The following is a 19,248-nucleotide window of genomic DNA, read 5'->3' on the forward strand; positions in this document are numbered from 1 at the left end:
TTCTTAAACTTTTTATTAATGGAGAGAGTTTCTTAGGAATGTGTGAACAGTGATCCAGAAGTTGGCAAAGAATAGCAAGGACTATACACTCTGTGCACCCAGATGGACCCAGGGGTCCTGCAGCTGTCTCCCAGGCTCCAAGTCCTGGTTCTCATACAGACCCACTGCATAACGCTTGCTCATACTGCTGAGAAAGACCTGTGAGAAGTTCTGAGAAAGATCAGAAAGCTAAACTTATAGATAGAAGTGATATTGTTGAGACAGGATTGTTAGCAGTTGAAACACTCAAGAAGAAAATACAGCGTGGACAGGTGTAAAACCTGAAAAGAAAATCTCAAGGAGGGTCATTAAGGGTTAGTCCAGGAATCATGCGGACGTTGAATTGAGTCACTGTAGTTACCAGTGTTAATGGAGCTGGTGGGGGATGGCAGCTCAGCAATACATCCCTTCCAGACAGCTGCAGAGAATGAGCTCTCCCAGCCTGCAAAGACCTTTTCAGGCTAGTAAGCGTACTGATGCCTAATAGCTAGTCATGATAATAAAACTGCTTTTTACTTTTAGGCTTGTATATCCCACTTGCAAATACAGTGCCCAGCTGCGGCGAATGAAGAGACGGGACGCAGCTTGATGCAAGCAAATGTCGATTTATTGTACAGAAGCACGAGTTTTTATACACTTTCAGAAGCTGCGTGTTTTAAACAGATTGGTTCTTGAAGCTAAGCATTGCATCCTAGGCAATCCCCGATTGGTGGTTAACTGCCAGCAATTAACAGCAAGGTGTTACCTTTCCTTGGCGCCATCCGTCTCCCACCCCCCTGTGCTCTGCAAACATGCCTCATCATGTTAATTGTTGTCTAGACAAGCTCGAGCACATTCCCCTCAGCTAACTGATTGCCGCGCATGGTCCCAGTTTGCAGACCGCTCCTGCATCTCCCCCTTCCTGTTGCACAAAAAGAACCTTTGAAACCGAACGAGTAAAAACAAGGTATAAGTAATAGAACAAATAAAAAAGCAACTAAGACATCTTATCAGTGTCAAAATAACCCACTGTCTCTGTTCCGTACAATTTTACAATTGCCCCTTTTTGTTTTTGAACAGCTAGTACCAGGTTTGCCATGTTCTGCAGGGCCCTTGCAAACATGACAGCAACCAAGGTAATAGCAAACAAACAACACTGCCAATTGAGTGAATGGATGCCAAAAAGGCTGACATTTTCTCAGATTTTGATAACATGTTGCTGCAATGGGGCGCCTAAAATCCACGCAGCACATACCATCAAAATCCTCACAGCCATGTCCTTGAACCAACAACAAAAAGCAGTGGCAATTTTGACTCACATTCTTAACTGCCTACCAAACAAGGTGATTTAACTCTTTAATGCTTTCCCTGCTGTTACTCTGGATAAGAGAAGAACCGCTGCGACACGTTCCCATCACAGTCTCCTACTACATTAACATCTACAGAAAGACAATTATCGACATTCAAAGTGTAAACAGTATCATCTTCTTTTGGATTAACATTATACATATGTGGAAGGGCACACCAAACAAGAACTGGTTCAGTCAAGAAGTTCGAAACATAGCATGCCTTCTTTGAACATACCTCTGGGGTCATTCCCTTCGTTCCCTCTCTTTTTTATGCAAAGAGAAAAACTTTTACCGTAACAAAGAAGCCCCTATTTACATCTCTGAGCCCGGACGCAAACCGCAGCTGTATGCTCCACCAGGCTCAGGGCAGAAATCATTCATGCAGTTACATAGCTATATATCTCTACAAGCGTGCAGACACCTATTAAACACTAGATAACCATGTTTATCTTTCCTGTTCTCCTTCACAATACCCAGCTGTTCTCTCATCTCTTGTTAGGTCAAATATTCTCCAGTTTCCTCTCCTATCTCTCTCTTCAGACATTCTCTATCCTCTTTTTTGCTTGTTAATTGCGAGGAGGCAAAGGGTGTGTGTAGCTGGGTGACCATGACCTGCTTTATGTTACAATCAACTAAACACTGAATACAGAAAAAAAAGCATGGGAGACATAAGGCAAACATCAGTAAGGTGGTTAAAGATAATTATAATAAATCCTGTAATACTTTTGAGTCATGGCCCAAAGTTTCCCAGCCGTGAGAAGAGACCAAAGGCATCCCGCCCCTGGCTCTGTTGCAGATCTTTGTTTTAAGGCTTTTGAGTTTTGTATACTTTTGTAAATTAATTCACAGTGGTCACTCAGATTCACGTAACACATCCTATCAAAGTCTTCACACTTGTGTCCCTGTGCTAATAATAAAAATCAATAGCAACTCAGTTCTGTAGCAACATATGATGGACAGAATCAACATCTGTTAATAAGCCAGAAAAAAAGAACAGTATTTGTAGTATTACTTTGTTTAGCAAGCTAGCAGCCTAATTTACTAAGCAAGTTAAAAGCGTGTACTATTCTTACAGAAGAGATTAGAGAAGCAAAAATCTGTTATGCTGCATTCCAGAACTCAGCCTGAGAATTACAGTCTGCTGTGAGTTCTGCGTTACAATCGTTTGACACATGTTGGGGTTGCGATTGTGAAAGTTGCCCATTTACAATTTTCATTGGCATTATCACAGCTAGTTGTTTTAAAAGCAACCCTTGAGCTTCCTGATGTTCGACTTGTTGCAAAATATTCTGAAGCCAATCGATCAAGTTAGTATTAAAGTTAGTGACTCTCTAGGACCCTGCAAGACTGTGGCAAGACTCCCGCATCCGGACTGCCTTAATAGCCATCTCATTCATTTGCAAACAGTTGTCCCTGGGATACCTTGCCTGAGTCACAGAATCGGCACAATTAATTTTCTCCAGCCAACTGCTCATAGTTAACAGCAATTCCCCGATTAAGGTTTTCAATCAAGGCCACTATACATAGCTCACAAAAATCAGATAACCACATCATATACTGTATCAGTTAGTACCATACAAAGCAATAACTTCCAATCATGCAGTGTGAGCGTATAAGGCTCTGCCATCACTTCAAGAAGGGACATAGCAAAAGTACTATGAATCCTCCCTTCCCGCACTGCTTTGCTTAACTCTTTTAACAGCCTCGTATTGCACAGGCTGCCACTCTGCAGGTTGATTTGTCTGACAAAATACTGAACATGCCATAGCGACTCCCAAAACCCATCACTGAAGTGTTTCCCACTTGCATTCCTGCCACCAATCCCTCAGACTCCCTTTCACCCTCCCCAAAAATACAATCAATGCATCAGGAGAGACAAGGGGGTGGGGGAAAGGTCTAGCTCCTTTTCCAGATCTGTAGGACCTGGATCAAAAGGTTTATCAGTGTCAATAAAATCATTGTCCGAGTTGTCCTGTTCCCGTGCTTGGTCCTGTGTTGTGAGGGTCGCTGCAATCAGTGACAGAAGCTTTGGGGGCAGAGGAGGTGTGGACGGAATCGCCATCGCTGACGGTGTCTTGAGAAGAGTCGTGCTGTCGGTGGAATTTACAGCTTCCTCTGGTTTAGCACCGTTAGTAGAATTAGTCCACACTTGGCAAAGAGTAGTCAGAATTTGCCACCAAGGTGCTAAATGCATTCCCGACACGGAGTTCCCCTCCGCGGCAGCATCATACAATTGGCTGCTGTATGTGCACACTTTCATTCTTTCAAAGTCTCTAAAGTTTCTTGGCTGCTCACCTGTCTCGATGAATACAGGTGTTATCCTCGGGGTTTAGGTTGTCCGCCTGGTCCAGACAGCAAGACGATCGTTCAGCCAAGCCGTCTCCTCCGGAACGCAGCCCTCTTCCACGAGCTGTCTTTTTTATCGACCAGTTCCGTCCTTATTCTTCCAAGGCTTCGGAACACCACCATAGGGGTCACCATTTGAGGAAACTGAGGCACGGACTCCCCGATCTGACTAGAAGACCCTTCATGAGTCCATATACGTCTCTTTCTGGGGACGAAGCCTGATTCCCCATTACGGATTTCCCACAGCTCACCTCTCAACTCCGGAGGGATTTCTGGCCGGCTCCTGCTTCCTTTCAGCAGATCATTCAAAGTTCTGTTGGATTCGCTGCATGTCGCTCAGATAGGCGATTCGAGAGCCCTTCACGTTAGATCCTTAAACGCATCACGTCGGGGTCACCAATTTGCGGCGAATGAAGAGACGGGACGCAGCTTGATGCAAGCAAATGTCGATTCATTGTACAGAAGCACGAGTTTTTATACACTTTCAGAAGCTGCGCGTTTTAAACAGATTGGTTCTTGAAGCTAAGCATTGCATCCTAGGCAATCCCCGATTGGTGGTTAACTGCCAGCAATTAACAGCAAGGTGGTCCCAGTTTGCAGACCGCTCCTGCACCCAGCTGAAGACATCCAGATAAACAGTGCCCCAAAACAGACTGTAACACCCGAGAGCACAACAAATGGAGATCAGATAAGTGATTGTGGAAAAATGATGACTTGCTGTTGTAAGTTTTCTAGGCATCAGGCTATGGAGAAGCATTGAGTGGTTTAGCCTGGAGGAGAACTGAAGGGGAGACGACACCATCAGTTTTCCACCATAGTCAGGAGGGAAGGTAGTGAGAGGAGTCATATCAAAAGTACCTCTGTATTAGAACAGTGTGTTTAGCATGGCAGACTCCTGGCATGCTCAGACTGTGCACTTGAAAGGTCCCTCTCTGCTCTCGCAGTTTCACTAAGACCATATTTGTTCTGAATACTAATAATCCATAGTAAGATCCTTTTTCTTGGTTGCACAGCAAAAAAGCCAAGAGACCCTGACCTGTACTGTCTCAGGCTACGCAGTGGTAGCCACAGAGGGTCTTTAAAGGGTACAGAAAAGGTAGGTATTTAAAAAGTTTGCAAAATTCTAATAGAGGGAAATTCATATTCTTAGAGAATATGCATTATGTCTTAACTCAGTGTACTGCCCACCCATCAGAGCTGCCAGAATTTCACTGTATTTGCTACAGATGTTGTCCCTGAGGCTTCCACACTTTCCTGTTAAATCTTTTTCTTAATCTTTCTTTCTGACTCTAAAATTCATTGCAATGCTTATTTAGTTACTTCTTGTAAAGGTTAATATCTTACATCTGAAGGGTCTCCTGTAGGAGATTTGCATAGCTGTCTTAAAATTGGTTCTTCATGGTGATCATTAGAATTAAGCAGTATCAGAGAGGAAAAAAAAAAAATTCTCATGTCTTAATATTCCTCCTCATCCAATAGCTACTAAATAATTAATTTTGCTAGGTGTTTAAGATTCTTACATTGATATCTCTGGTTGTTGACTATTATATAAGCTTCTGCAAGTTATTCTTGTCAATGTACAAGCACAAATTTGTTTATATCTTCATTGATCTTAAGTCTTGTTATTCTTGCTACTTCTTTCAAGTCTGCTATCATTTGCTAAGAGTTAGAGAAGAAGTTAAGACACCTTTTTGCGTTTTGTGGTGAATGTAAAGGTTTTTCTTTACATTGGTTTTGGTTTCTTCTTTAAGTTCTTCCATTTTAAAAAATCTTAATTCCATAGATTTGCCGTTTTAAATTCAGACATTAAATTTAATTAATTTATACTGCCCTTCACAACACCGAGTTGTGTGGTGTGGTTGACATGCTGGAGGGCAGGGATGCCATCCAGAGGGACCTTGACAGGTTTGAGAGGTGGGCCTGTGCAAACCGCATGAAGTTCAACAAGGCCAAGTGCAAGGTCCTGCACGTGGGTTGGGGTCAATCCTGAGCACAAATACAGGCTGGGCAGAGAACAGACTGAGAGCAGCCCTGAGGAGAAGCACATGGGGGTGTTGGTTGATGAGAAGCTCAACATGGCCTCACAAGTGTGCATTTGCAGCCCAGAAAGCCAACTGTATCCTGGGCTGCATCCAAAGAAGCGTGACCAAGCAGGTTGAGGGAAGCGATTCTGACCCTCTGCTCTGCTTTCGTGAGACCCCACATGGAGTACTGAGTTCAGGTCTGGGGCCTCCAGCATAAGAAGGATGTGGACCTGCTGGAGCAAGTCCAGAAGAGGGCTGCAAAGATGATCAGAGGGCTGGAGCACCTCTCTTAGGAAGACAGGCTGAGAGACTTGGGGTTGTTCAGCCTGAAGAGAAGGCTTCAGGGAGACCGTAGAGCAGCCTTTCAGTACCTAAAGGGGGCCTGTAAGAAAGTTGGAGAGGGACTTTTGACAAGGATATGTTGTGCTAGGACAAGGGGGAATGGTTTTAAACTGAAGGAGAGTAGATTTAGATTAGATATTGGGAAGAAATTCTTTACTGTGAGGGTGGTGAGGCACAGGAACATGTTGCCCAGAGAAGTTGTGGATGCCCCATCCCTGGAAGTGCTCAAGGCCAGGCTGGATGGGGCTTGGAGCAGCCTGGTCTAGTGGAAGGTGTCCCTGCCCATGGCAGGGGGTTGGAACTAGATGATCTTTAGCAGGGGTCCTCAAACTTTTTAAACAGGAGGCTGGCGCGTGGATGAAGTGGCAGGAAGTCACCTGCGGCTGCTTGATTTTCCCCCCCAACCCCTGGCGGGGGGGTGGTGGTGTGTGTGTGGGGGGTGTTCTGTAAATACTGGGGGCCAGATTGAAGACCCTGGGGGGCTGTATCTGGCCCGCGGGCTGTAGTTTGAGGACCCCTGGTCTTTAAGGTCCCTTCCAGCCCAAACCATTCTACCCAGGCCTGGTGTCACTGGCTGAATTTTGGGGTTTTTGAACATAGGTCAATTTACATGGCAGCAGGCCAAGAGGATCAGTTCACCCTCAGATGACATCAGTTTGGGCAGGAGTGATGATCTGCTTGAAGGCAGGAGGGCTCTATAGAGTGATCTGGGCAGGTTGGGTTGATGGGCCAAGGCCAGTTGTAGGAGGTTCAACAAGGAGAAGAGCCAGGTCCTGCACCTGGTTCACAACAAGCCCACACAGCGCTACAGGCTTGGGGCAGAGCGGCTGGAAAGGGCCTGGTGGGAAAGTACCTGGGGGTGCTGGTTGACAGCCGGTTAAACATGAGCCAGCAGGGTGCCCAGATGCCACCAGGGAAGTGATGGTCTCCCTGTACTTGGCACTGGTAAGGCTGCAACTTGAATACTGTGTTTGGTTCTGGGCTCCTCACTTCAAGAGTGAGGTATGGGTGCTGGAGCGCGCCCAGAGAAAGGGAAGGAAGCTGGTGAAGGGACTGGAGCACAATTCTTATGCAGATCAGCGGAGGGAACTGGGGTTATTTATTCTGCAGGGGATGAGGCTCAAAGGGGACTTTATTGTTATCTACAGCTCCCTGACAGGATCTTGTAGGTAGGTGAGGGTAGGTCTTTTCTCCCAGGAAAGAAGCAATAGGTGAAGAGGAAATGGCCTCAAGTTACGCCAAGGGAGGTTTAGATTGGATATTAGAAAAAATTTCTTCACCAAAATGGTGGTCAAGCACTGGAACAGGCTGCCTAGGGATGTGGTGGAATCACCATCCCTGCAGGTGCTTAAAAACTGCATAGATGTGGTGCTTAGGGACATGGTTTAGTGATGCACTTGGCAGTCCTGGGTTAATGGTTGGACTTGATGACCTTAAAGGTCTTTTCCAACCTAAATGATTCTATGATTGATTCTATGGTTCTATTTTCAGACTTCTATGGATTGTTGTTCTCATGTATTGCCCACACATCTGATCCAGAAAATTTCTTGAAATTTCATGAGAACTTTCTGTGGCAGAAATAGCTCTGCCAAGGTTTTGACCAAGACCAGAAAAGGATTCTGTCTGAAAGAAGTAATTTACCACGTGCTCATAACAAAGTCAAAGACTGTGTTTTCTTTCTATATGGTTTAGACGGTGACCCATGTTTCTGTAATTTATGATCTTTGAGATAGCTATGTTTTCCTTGTCCACAAAATCTGACGTCTTCTCCAACTGCCATGGACTTTGACCATAATTTTCTGTTTTCTTTCTGAATACTAGTAGATTTCTACTTCCTTTTTTTTTTTTAACCAGTATTGAGTGCATAATTAGGAAAAGAGCTTGGCTATGGTAATATAATAATACCACTGTATTATTAATACAAAAATCATTTACTTACTGGGGATAATGGAGGTCTTATTTGATTTTTAAATTATTAAAGCTTGCCTACAACACAGATACATGGCTAACAGATTTCGTTATTAGTTTTGCAGATAATGTGAACTTTTAACTACTTCAAGACTCTGCTAAGGCTTGTAGCTAATTGTTTCTTATCAACAAGATTTTTTTGTGTATATCCACAAAAGTACTTTTCAGACCAATAATGAGTGAATTTATTATGACCTTCCTAAACTCAGATTCTGGATTAAGTGATATAATTCAGTTCTAGGACGGAACTTATCTTTTTAAATTAAATTCAATAAGAGAAATTTATTTTTAAGCAAAACCAATGCATTGGGGGTGGGGATGATGCCATGTATGGCATGTGATAAATTGTTATGCTTACTAAGATTCAAACCAAGGATTCATTTTGATTCTTCCACATGAATTATGGTTTACCTGACCAAAGTGAAGTGCTAAGCTAAAACGTTTATGTCGCGTTGTGTTTGCTTAAAATCAGGGAGTGCTGATTTTGGTGTGAACTCATCAATATGAGTTTATTAGCACAACAACTAGAACTAGTTTACTAGTTATTCTCTTGTTTATGAGAACATGTCTTCATGTTCTTAGAATCCAGTGGAAGATACTGTGGGCAAAAGAATGAATATACTTTATTAGTAACTAACTGTCCTTAAAAAGAAGGTGCAATATTATGAGCAGAGATAAGGGTCAGGGCAGATGTAGGGATTTACCAGGGGAGGGAAACAGACTGTAGCATCCCTCCCTGCATCACCCAGGGAATCTGAGTCTGTCCCATGATGTGATTTAAAGCCCCTGAATTCACTCACACTGCTTCTGATCCGAGCTTGAATACATAGATAGCTAAATGCAGTTACTTGTAGTTTGAAAAATGTTTAGAATTCTTTAGATTAACTGTGATGCACCAGGTGTTTTCTAAAGGTGGTTAAAATATCAGGTGCATTTGGATGTATTCCACCAATATCAAAGAAAAAATCTTCACCTCAGCTCCAGTCAATAAATTATCTTGCTTTGCAGGTTGGTCAATAGACATTATGCTTCCTAGAAAAAGAAAAGATATTGGCATGACAGTCAGGAAACCCAGATTGTATTCATGACTGACTTTTTCTATGCCCTTGGTCAGTCTTTGTGCCTCAGTTTCTTCTATTTCTCACTGATACAGTTTATGTCTTTGGGACAGGAATAGCAATTGACTGCATGATGGTAAAGTGCCTTACAGGACAGACCAGACACTGGGAATATAGGTGAACCAGTCACATCAGAAAAAGATGCAATTTGAACTTGACCATGGTCACTGCTATTGAGTATATGCATACTCTGCAGGCATCCAGGATATTTTTTGTTACATTTATCCCTGGGTAAAGACATGCAGACAGACAGTTACGACAGCTTACTTAGCTGCAAGCTCATCCTAAGGTCACCCACAAAAAGTTGTTCAACTATTTTTACTTGGAATATCATTGCTCTGTATATATATGTGTGCATATAGATACATATACGTATGTAAATATATATATACAAATATTTTTAAAGAGAGAATATTTATAAAATGGTACTCTCACAAACACCTGTTTGGTGTTCTTTTTCTTCCTTGGTATGGAAATATTATGTACTGAGAAAAAAATTAATTTATGCACCTGTATCTCATTCTGTATTAAAAGAAGGAATGACCAAAACCCATTAAATATAACATATTCTGCATATTTAGCAGAAGTGTATCCCTCTCTGGTTTAGTGACAAAGACTTGTAAAGTTCAGATTTCCTAACATTTATGCTTTTATAAAACATTTCAGAGGTCTAGTGCTCTGCCTTTCTTTTCTCTATTCCTCATTGTACCAAAATGGGGTATCGTGTCCAGCTGCAGTCTTACTTCACAGCGGTCCACATCACAGTAGCAGATGTCAATGTGTAATACTGTCTATAGCTTTAATTGATGACAATGCTCCATGTAGAAGTACATTTTAGGGCACTGAAGATGGACCAAGGATTCATATTCTTCAGGGAACTGATTAATTTTAAACTTATTCCTTTCCTTGTGTCTATATTTAGTGTAAGAACAAATCATTTTCATATAATTTTCTGTTCTGGTTACAATCTTAAGGGTGTCAAGGGAATGGATAAATGGATAAATGTTCTGCTATTTTCTCTTTATTATTATAATTTTTCTCACAAGATTGAGAAAAAAGGGAGAGTATAATGAGAATAAAAATGCACAGTATTGAAGCATTAAAATTTGGTGATAATTCATTCCTATGACAGACTGCTGCAAGTACAGAATGCATTGTAAGATATACTCATTTTCCCGATAAAACCTGTAGAAGGAGTAGGAAATGGTATAAAAGTAATTTACCCTTATGACAGTCATCCTAAGGCAGAAGTCTCATGTCCTTTTAGAAATGTCCCGTGTGACAACATAGCTGCAGATATTTTATTTAAAGGAACTCATCAGTTCAGATTTATTTCTAATGTACGGAAACAATGCTGGGGCTTGTGCATGGGTCATTAATTCTACTTGAAGAATATGGGTATCAGTTTTTCTGTCAGACTATTTAAAATGAAAAGATGTCTTCACTCTGAATTTCTAGATGTTGACATTGATATAGGAGTTTCTTACGACGTGATCTAGCAAAACTAAAACCAATCAGGTTTTGACTTCTCCCTGTGTGGGTTTAGTTCTGAAGTATTCTGTTATTTACATCAATGAGAATAGTAATGGTTCAGTTTAGAACTCTGCTCCTTGATTTAATCCCACTGCAGCTACTGAGATGAGGAGTAATAGAGGACATTTTTTCCTAGCAATGTTGGCACAAGATTTGTGGGCTTGAAATGTGTCACTTGAAATTACATGTCCACAAAAAATTTATCAATAGTAAACACTCAGCTAAAAAACTATTAGAGCTCAGAGCATTATCTCTTTTCCTAAATTGTTTCAATTGAGTTTAATATAGTTTTACTGAGAAATTGTCCCAATAACTTTACCGTTTGGTGATTAACCAATAAATAACATGCAGTAGATTTTAGTTTTAGACAGTATTTTCCCTGCATTAGAAATCTCAAATCACTCTGCCAGAAAGGTTTAGACACTAGAAATGCTGTAATTGTCCAGGTGGATGATGTAGTTGCTATATCCTCAGCAACAGTTTGCACAGTGTTGGTGATTAGGTTTTTTTTTTTTGTTGACAGACAGAGGCTTACACGGACCCTGGGCTAAGAATTAAGGAGCAGCTGAGCTTTCCTTTGGGCAGGACATCAAGGAGCTGGAACAAAGGTGTCCTTAGTGTGTATTGAACAGCCACAGCCTACCTCAGAGTTACAGAAAAATAAGAGATTGTATTATCTCACAGACAGTTGTCATGAGACTAACTTGAAAGAAATCTAAATCTAGTCATCTGTCACCCTGAAGGATCCATGTAGTAAGGTATTTGAAATAGCTAAGATTAGAGTAGCTTCATTTGCAATTTAAATTTGCTACAGGCTATTTTTTGAAAGCATATATGAGGGTTCTAGGATGTGAAGTGTAGTTCAGTGGGGGGGTGGGGGTGGTTGTATTTGATTTGTATTAAGGTAGTAATTTCTCGAACTATCTTTTGCCCATATCTAGATTTGCCCTGCATCTGGTTTTTAAGAGAAGGCTGAAACGTGTGTACCACCCCACCCCACCTCACACTCTGGTTTCTGCCTGTGTAGTCCTGGTGCAGCACTGCTGTGGGCTGGCTAGGTGGCCTTCACTGCTCTCATCAGCTTCTGCAGGCAGTGCTTGCTCTGGAGTGGGTCTAGAGCCAGCACCCACATGAGAACATGTTTGTACAATATCTCAGGGTTAAAAAAAATAAACACAGGTCATGCGAAAAGGTGCAGGAATGCAAACCTGTGTATGGTGTAGGGAAGCACTACCCTGCAGCATAGAAGGGCCTGAGTCATTGGCAGGAGCAGCGGTTGAAATGTGCCTGTCCGCAGATCTTTCCGAAGGGCTGGCACTAGGCTAGACCTTCCTCAGCCGATTTCCTAGAGTCCTGTCCTTGGGCTGTAGGTCTCCCCACACACTGCAGAGGAAGCCTAGGGGATTAATTCAGGAGTTTGGATTCCGAGTATTTTAAACCCTGCAGTGCTCCGGGCTGCAGAACTTAAAGATTTTTTTTTTTTTTTATCTGATTCCAAACTTCTGTTGGTTCCCATGAAGGACTGGTGGGTGATGTGGTGGCTGGAGGCTGTCTTGGGCATAGAGATCATGAGATGATAGAGTTTTTGATTCTCAAGGAAGTAAGGAGGGGAGTCAGCAGACCTGCCACCTTGGCCTTCAGGAGGGCAGACTTTGGCGGGTTCAGGAGACTGGCTGACAGAGTCCCTCGGGAGGCAGTCCTGAAGGGCGGAGGAGTCCAGGAAGGCTGGGCATTGTTCAAGAAGAAAGCCTTCAGATGCAGGAGCAGGCTGTCCCCGTGTGACAAAAGACAAGCTGACAGGGAAGAAGACCAGCCTGGCTGAACAGAGAGCTTTTGTTGGAACTTGGGGAAAAAAGGGGAGTTTACCATCTTTGGAAGAAGGGGCAGGCAAGTCAGGAGGATGACAGGGATGTCATGAGGTTATGCCAGGAGGAGATTACAAAGGCTGAAGCCCAGCTAGAACTCAGGCTGGCCACTGCCATGAAAGATAACAAAAAATGTTTTTACAAATAGATAGAAACAAAAGGAGGGCCAAGGATAATCTCCATCCGTATTTGGCTGCAGGGAGAAACACAGTAAGAGAGGAAGAGGAAAGGGCTGTGGTACTTAATGCCTTCTTTGACTCTGTCTTTAATAGCAAGACCAGTTACCTGCCCAGGTACTGAACCCTCTGGGCTTGAAGACAGGGATCAGAAGCAGAATGAAGTCCCCACAGTCCTGGAAGAAACGGCTAGTGACCTGCTGCTCCACTTAAACACACTCAGATCTGTGGGGCTGGATGGGATCTACCCCACGGTACTGAGGCAGCTGGCAGAAAAGTATGCCAAGCCACTCTCCATCATTTATCAAAAAACCTGGCTAACCGGGGAGGTCCCAGAAGACTGGAGGTTAGCCAGTGTGATGCCCATCTACAAGAAGGGCAGGAAGGAGCATCCAGGAAACTGAAGGCCTGTCAGCCTGACCTTGGTGCTGGGGAAGGTCATGGAGCAGATCATCCTGAGAGCCATCATGTGGCATGTGCGAGACAAGGGACGGATCAGGCCCAGCCAGCATGGGTTTATGAAAGGCAGGTCCTGCTGGACGAACCTGATCTCCTTCTAGGACAAGATGACCCACCCAGTGGATGAGGGAAAGGCTGTGGGTGTTGCCTACCTGGACCTTAGTAAAGCCTTTGGCATTATCTCCCACAGCATTGTCCAGGAGAAACTGGCTGCTCATGGCTTGGATGGGCATACCCTTTGCTGGGTAAAAAACTGTCTGGCTGGCCAAACCCACAGTGTGGTGGTGAGTGGAGATACATCCAGTTGGTGGCTGGTCACAAGTGGTATTCCCAAGGTCTCAGCATTTTTTACTATCTTTATCAGTGATTTGGACAAGGGGATGGAGTGCACCCTAGTACATTTGCAGATGACAGCAATTTGGGCAGGAGTGTTGATCTGCTTGAGGGTAGGAAGGCTCTACAGAGTGATCTGGGCAGGCTGGGTTGATGGGCCGAGGCCAGCTGTAGGATGTTCAACAAGAAGTGCTGGGTCCTGCACCTGGTTCACAACAACCCCACACAGCGCTACAGGCTTGAGGCAGAGCGGCTGGAAAGCTGCCTGGTGGGAAAGTACCTGGGGGTGCTGGTTGACAGCCGGTTAAACATGAGCCAGCAGGGTGCCCAGGTGGACAAGAAGGCCAACAGCATCCTGGCTTGTATCAGGAACAGTGTGGGTGGTGGACTAGGGAAGACAGTGCTGAGGATCTGCCTTGAATACTGTGTTCAGAGGGCCCTTCACTTCAACAAAGACATAGAGGTGCTGGAGCATGTCCAGAGAAGGGCAACAAAGCTGATGAATGGTCTAAAGAGCAAGTTTTATGAAGAGTAGCTGAGGGAACTGGTGTTGTTTAGCTTGGAGAAAACAAGGCTCGGGGGACTTTATCACTCTGTACAACTACCTGACAGGAGGTCACCGTGAGGTCGATGTTTGTCTCTTCTCCCAAGTAACAAGTGTCAAGTGAAGAGGAAATAGCCTCAAGTTGTGCCAGGGGAGATTTCGATTGGGTATTAGAAAAAATTTCTTCACTGAAGGGTTGTCAAGCATTGGAACAGGCTGCCCAGGGAAGTGGTGGAGTCACCATCTCTGGATGTATGGATGTGTAGATGTGATGTTTAGGAATATGGTTTAGTTAGTGGTTGTCTTGGCAGTGCTGGGTTAATAGTTGAACTCGATCTTAAAGGTATTTTCCAACCTAAATGATTCTATGATTCTATAAGATGCCAGGCAGAGTTTACAAGCTGAGAAGCTGCAATTTATAGTCACAAATGATTAATTTCCCTTCTCTTCACTCCTTTGTCAGAACGACTTTAAGGTTTGTTATTGCAGGGCCCAAACAGATTAATAAGTTTTCTTTTCTGGTAAGGTTCCTGTGTGCTGGAAATCCAGCAAACCAATGTACTGTCATCACTGTCCTACCACAGGCTCTTCTGCTCCCATTCCAGGGCATGGCAGACCCATCTCAGGTTCTTTAACTGGTGAGAAGTATACCAAGGCCTAGCTGCTCTGGCTGGCAGTGTAACGTAGAATTAACGTTTCTCCTTGGTATGGGTGGTTCTAAAAATGAAGATTATCTTTGTACTTAGTCATGGACAAATACCACAGATTCATTTCTATCCTACTGGAATTAGAAGCCTGTATGGTAGGAACAGCACCAAGTAGAAAAAATTATTGATAGGAAAGATTTCATACACCATTATTTGGACAAATAGGGAGTTTAAATGTAAGAAAGAAGGTATCTGGGTGCTACCAGCTTAACAGGGTAATTTTATTGAGTCCCTTCTCACCCTACCCTGTTGAGATCTTTGTGTGGTCCAATACTGCTCAGTCACTGCAAATATACACCTCGTTCTTGCCTTGCAGGCTGCCTCTGGAGCAATTCTGGTCCTGGCACCACTACCAAATTTTTAGATATTCTGGGGCAGATCCCTGTATCCCCAATGCTGTTCTGGCTTCTCTACTATAAAGTGATGACAATTATGTCTAGCTACTATCCAAAATATTTATCTGTAAGCCCTTCCAGCTGCTTTATATAATTAATTAGTAATGTTTGTTCACAGTTTTTAAAGTGATCCACATATTATTATTACTATTGATGATGATGATGATAACAACCACCACCAATATGTTCTGTCAGGTACAATCCCCAAGAGTCAGACTTGTTCAGTAACCAAAAGCAGAGCACAGCAGTACAGTGAACCATGGAGCAAATGCGTTAGAGATCACACCAAGGATAACTCAGGACAAATAATTGGGTCAGGACCCAGAGAAAAACATCATGAAAACAAAGTGAGGAAAGGGCGTGCAGCAGGGCAGAATATTTATCCCCCAATTATAGTAACATGCTGTTTAGTTTGGTGACTATAAAACCCATGCCAAACTAGGATGCATTTTTTTTCCAAGAGAGAGTATGTTTGCGTTAAGAGTAAATGATCATTGCCTTTTAACAGTGCAGCAATTCTGATCAGATGCCAGCATGAAGACAAAGGAGTTTGAATTTATTTAACTTCTCTCAGGTAAACAAGGGGTCACAGACAGCAACATCCTAGACTTCAGATTTCAAATGGCAGTGTCTTCTACAGAGTTAGTAACAATGTCAAAACTTCTTTCAGTCAGCTACTGGCATAGAGGGAGGAACTAACAAACTAAAAAAAAGTTAGTTATTACAGCTTTATTGATGGCCTTCATTTCTTGGTAGAGATTAGATTCTAGTAAAACAGTATTTTTAATCTTAAAGCTTCACTAAAAACCTACTAACAACAATATGCTATAATGAGAATCCATATCATGGTGATTGTCAATAATAATGAAAATATTTCTGTTGGTCTTCATGAAAGTGGGTTAGATATCACGGTGTCTCTGCACAGAAGTTGCCAGCGAAGTACAATTTTTTTCCGGTGACCTGTCAAAACCTAACACAGCAGTATGTTCCTTCTGCGTGAGATGAAACAGCTACACTGCCAGTAAGAATATGTCAACATGGTAAATTTTTGCCTCTCTGGAAGTGGGCATCTTGATGATTGCAGCCTGATTGTGACACCAAGGAACATTACTGTCGATTCCGCTACCTCAGATCAGAGAGGAAACACAAAAGTATGTCAGCCTGGATAATCTTTTAAAAAGAGATTTAAAATGCAGGCAGTGGTTTCCCCCTCTTGAAAGACAAATTGCGTGTCAAAGGTATCACTGTGCACTAAATAGCTGTGTATTGGTAGGATGCTCTTTATCTCTTTTCTAATCCGGTTCCGGTAAAACAAATGTACGCACTGTAAAACACGGATTTGCACTTCCTGCATATTGCCTTGTTAGAAGATTTGCAGGTAGGTCTTTTGCATCAGCAACTGCAGAGATATCTCCTGAAGTTAATATGTCATGGCTATCTTCCTGCAAGGGCGGTGTAGCTTCTTGTGTATGTCCATTAGCAGGTCTGTCACAGGGAGGATGCTGTGAGCATGCTGTCATTGCTGCTATTCTTATTTTTATGCTGCCTTAAATAACATCTTTTTCTGAAGAAGGAAGGCCTCTTGGAGGATATTAGAAATGAAATTTTTCATGTTACTTTTCAAATAATACAGTAATAATGATGTAATATTATTTTGTACTGCTGTGGAAGTTTGCATTTGCTATTCTCGAAGTGCCATAAAATCATTTTGTAATTTATGTCATTAGAAAAGTGGGTAAGCACAAATCTAGGCCTGATTCTCTTCCCTCTTGTGTTGGCGTTGCCCTTGCAAATGCATTAATTTCAATAAGGAAATAAGGCTTTATTTTTCTGCCTGTTTGAGGGACTGAATTCCTCAGACCCCTGCCAGTGTCCATCCCACCATGCCAGGGCAGGCTGGAACAGGTGGTACAGGCAGTACAGGTTGGGGACGTTGGTGACAGTGTAAGGGCATAAGTCCCCTGTGTGAGGGAAGAGGAGGTGTAAAGCTTTCTCTGGGTTATCCAGGCAGTACTAGTCTTCATGTCTTCTTCATGTCTTGCTTCATGCCAGTGTCTTCCTGAGCATGAATGAAGACATATTGCAGAGAGCAAAGCATGCAGGCACTTTTTACTTCAGTCACAGTAAACACTGTATAGTGGAGGTATGACCACGTAAGAGCAATCTGAAGACAGTCTTCATGATTGTGAAGACAGTTGTGTATAAACAGCCCCCATAAAACTCAGTGCTCTTGTTTTCCAGATAACTACCTCTGGGAACATTTACTGCGGTTGTGGCTGTATCTGACTGTGGGGAGAGGGATGGGGTGCAGAAGGATTTGGAAAGTATTAGGAAATCTAAATTTAAATTTAACTTAAAAAATTAAAAATAATTTAAGAATTTTTTAAAAAATCCAAAGACAAGATTGTCTTCCTCCTGATCTGACATGGTTTAAGATATCATGCTGTCCTTTAATTTCCTGAGTGATGCAGTAAGAGTATCTAACACTGTTGCAGTAAGATGGATAACTATTTTATTTCCTTTTGAAATGTCTTTTATGGAAGAGAAAAATTTTCCTTTTAGTTTACAGGGGATAGTTTATCTTTGGGAAATTCTGGCAGTTTTTCACACCTGTATGCAACACTGGCTTTGCTAAAGAGTTTTGTACAAAATGTGTGGGTTCATCTCACATGTAACATAAGGACTGCGTGTCAGACAGGCTGCAGCTTGACTTGGATTTGATGCTAGAAGAAGCAGTTACAGCAGCAAGGCACATGAAGAGAATCACACTGTCAGGTGTGGACATGCCTGTAGGCATCCATGTGTGTTGAACGCCCCACCAAAAAAGTTACAACCTGCAGACATTTTAGTAAAAGCCAATACATCTGCGCTGCCTTACACACACACACACACACACACACACTAGCTGCAGATTATTAGAGTGGCAATCTGCTCCTAGAAATATGTTTTGGCAGCAGAAGTTGAGACTCATCGTGGCCAGGAGCCACCTCACACTGTACCCACTGAAGGGATCCCAGTTCTTTAATACCTATTTTCTCAAAGGAACAGCTTGATTTCCTCCCACTGTGATTGTAATAGCTTAAGACTGAGTATAAGAAATAGGTTTTATTTCAACTATCATAACATTACAAAGATCTTCTTTCAGTCTTGTTCATTGTTACTGTTAAATTCACAACACATGAAGAGGCAATAATAGGACTATTTTTTCAGAGTAATTTACAGCTGCTGAAGATGTGGGCCTCAGATGTGCAATTCTGACATAGATGCCACTATCGACGTGATCTGTTAGAAGCTGAAGAAGATGATTTTTCTCATCCTGCCTTGAGTCTTTGGGGGAGCTATGTCCATTTCAAACCAGCTTGGGATAACTCTTGAACTTGCTGGAACTTTGTTTTGTTTCCTGTTCTTCATTCTTTGAAATTTATATACCTATGCTTTTGAATATTCACACTTACCCTCTTTTTTAGGATTTATTTGAGAACTGCTCCATTGTACTCCTCATGTGGCGTGTTGCCAAGTAAATTGAACAGTTCTTGCTTAAATTTTTTCTTATTACAGCTCAGCCAGTTCTGAATACTAGCAAGCTGTTGCTTCTCTGCATAACCTAGAAATCATCAATACATTTAAGTAAGCTCCTATAGAAGTTACGTCAGCTTTTCTGAATTTCCTAGTGGTGGTTCATTAGCTAACAATAAGACCACAAAAAGCTCTTCTAGCATATATTTATGTCTTATATTTATTTTCCCCCCATTATCATAATTGTTGATATACCAACATTTATTGATTTTTTAATATATTTATGTATCAGCAGGAAGAAATTCCCACTATTCACAATCGAGTCTCAAATTCTTATCCTTTTCATAATTCTGAAGAAACAACGTGCACTGGCATTTTGTATCAAGGCCAAAAATGTCTTAGTCCAGGCTCCTTACTGTAGGGTCTCTATCTGAAACTGTGCTCCTCAATGTTCATCTCAGTGCTTTTTGGTCCAATAATTAATTTGGAAGTCAGTAACCTCCTTTTTTTGTAGCTTCTTCCGCATCATTTTCTCTCTAAGCCAGATCTTTTACC

General features: G+C 42.4%; 1 long non-coding RNA gene across 1 annotated transcript; it reads right to left on the bottom strand.

Annotated features, from left to right (window-relative positions):
* Window positions 1–1,081: 1,081 nt before the first annotated feature.
* On the bottom strand, window positions 1,082–4,285 carry LOC308065281. Its single transcript, XR_013928730.1, has 2 exons — window positions 3,024–4,285; window positions 1,082–1,856 (listed from the first exon to the last, which is right to left on the bottom strand). It is a non-coding gene; the product is annotated as an uncharacterized lncRNA (long non-coding RNA).
* Window positions 4,286–19,248: the final 14,963 nt, after the last annotated feature.

Source organism: Falco punctatus (genome assembly GCF_963210335.1).
Source record: "Falco punctatus genome assembly, chromosome: 6".
NCBI lineage: Eukaryota > Metazoa > Chordata > Aves > Falconiformes > Falconidae > Falco > Falco punctatus.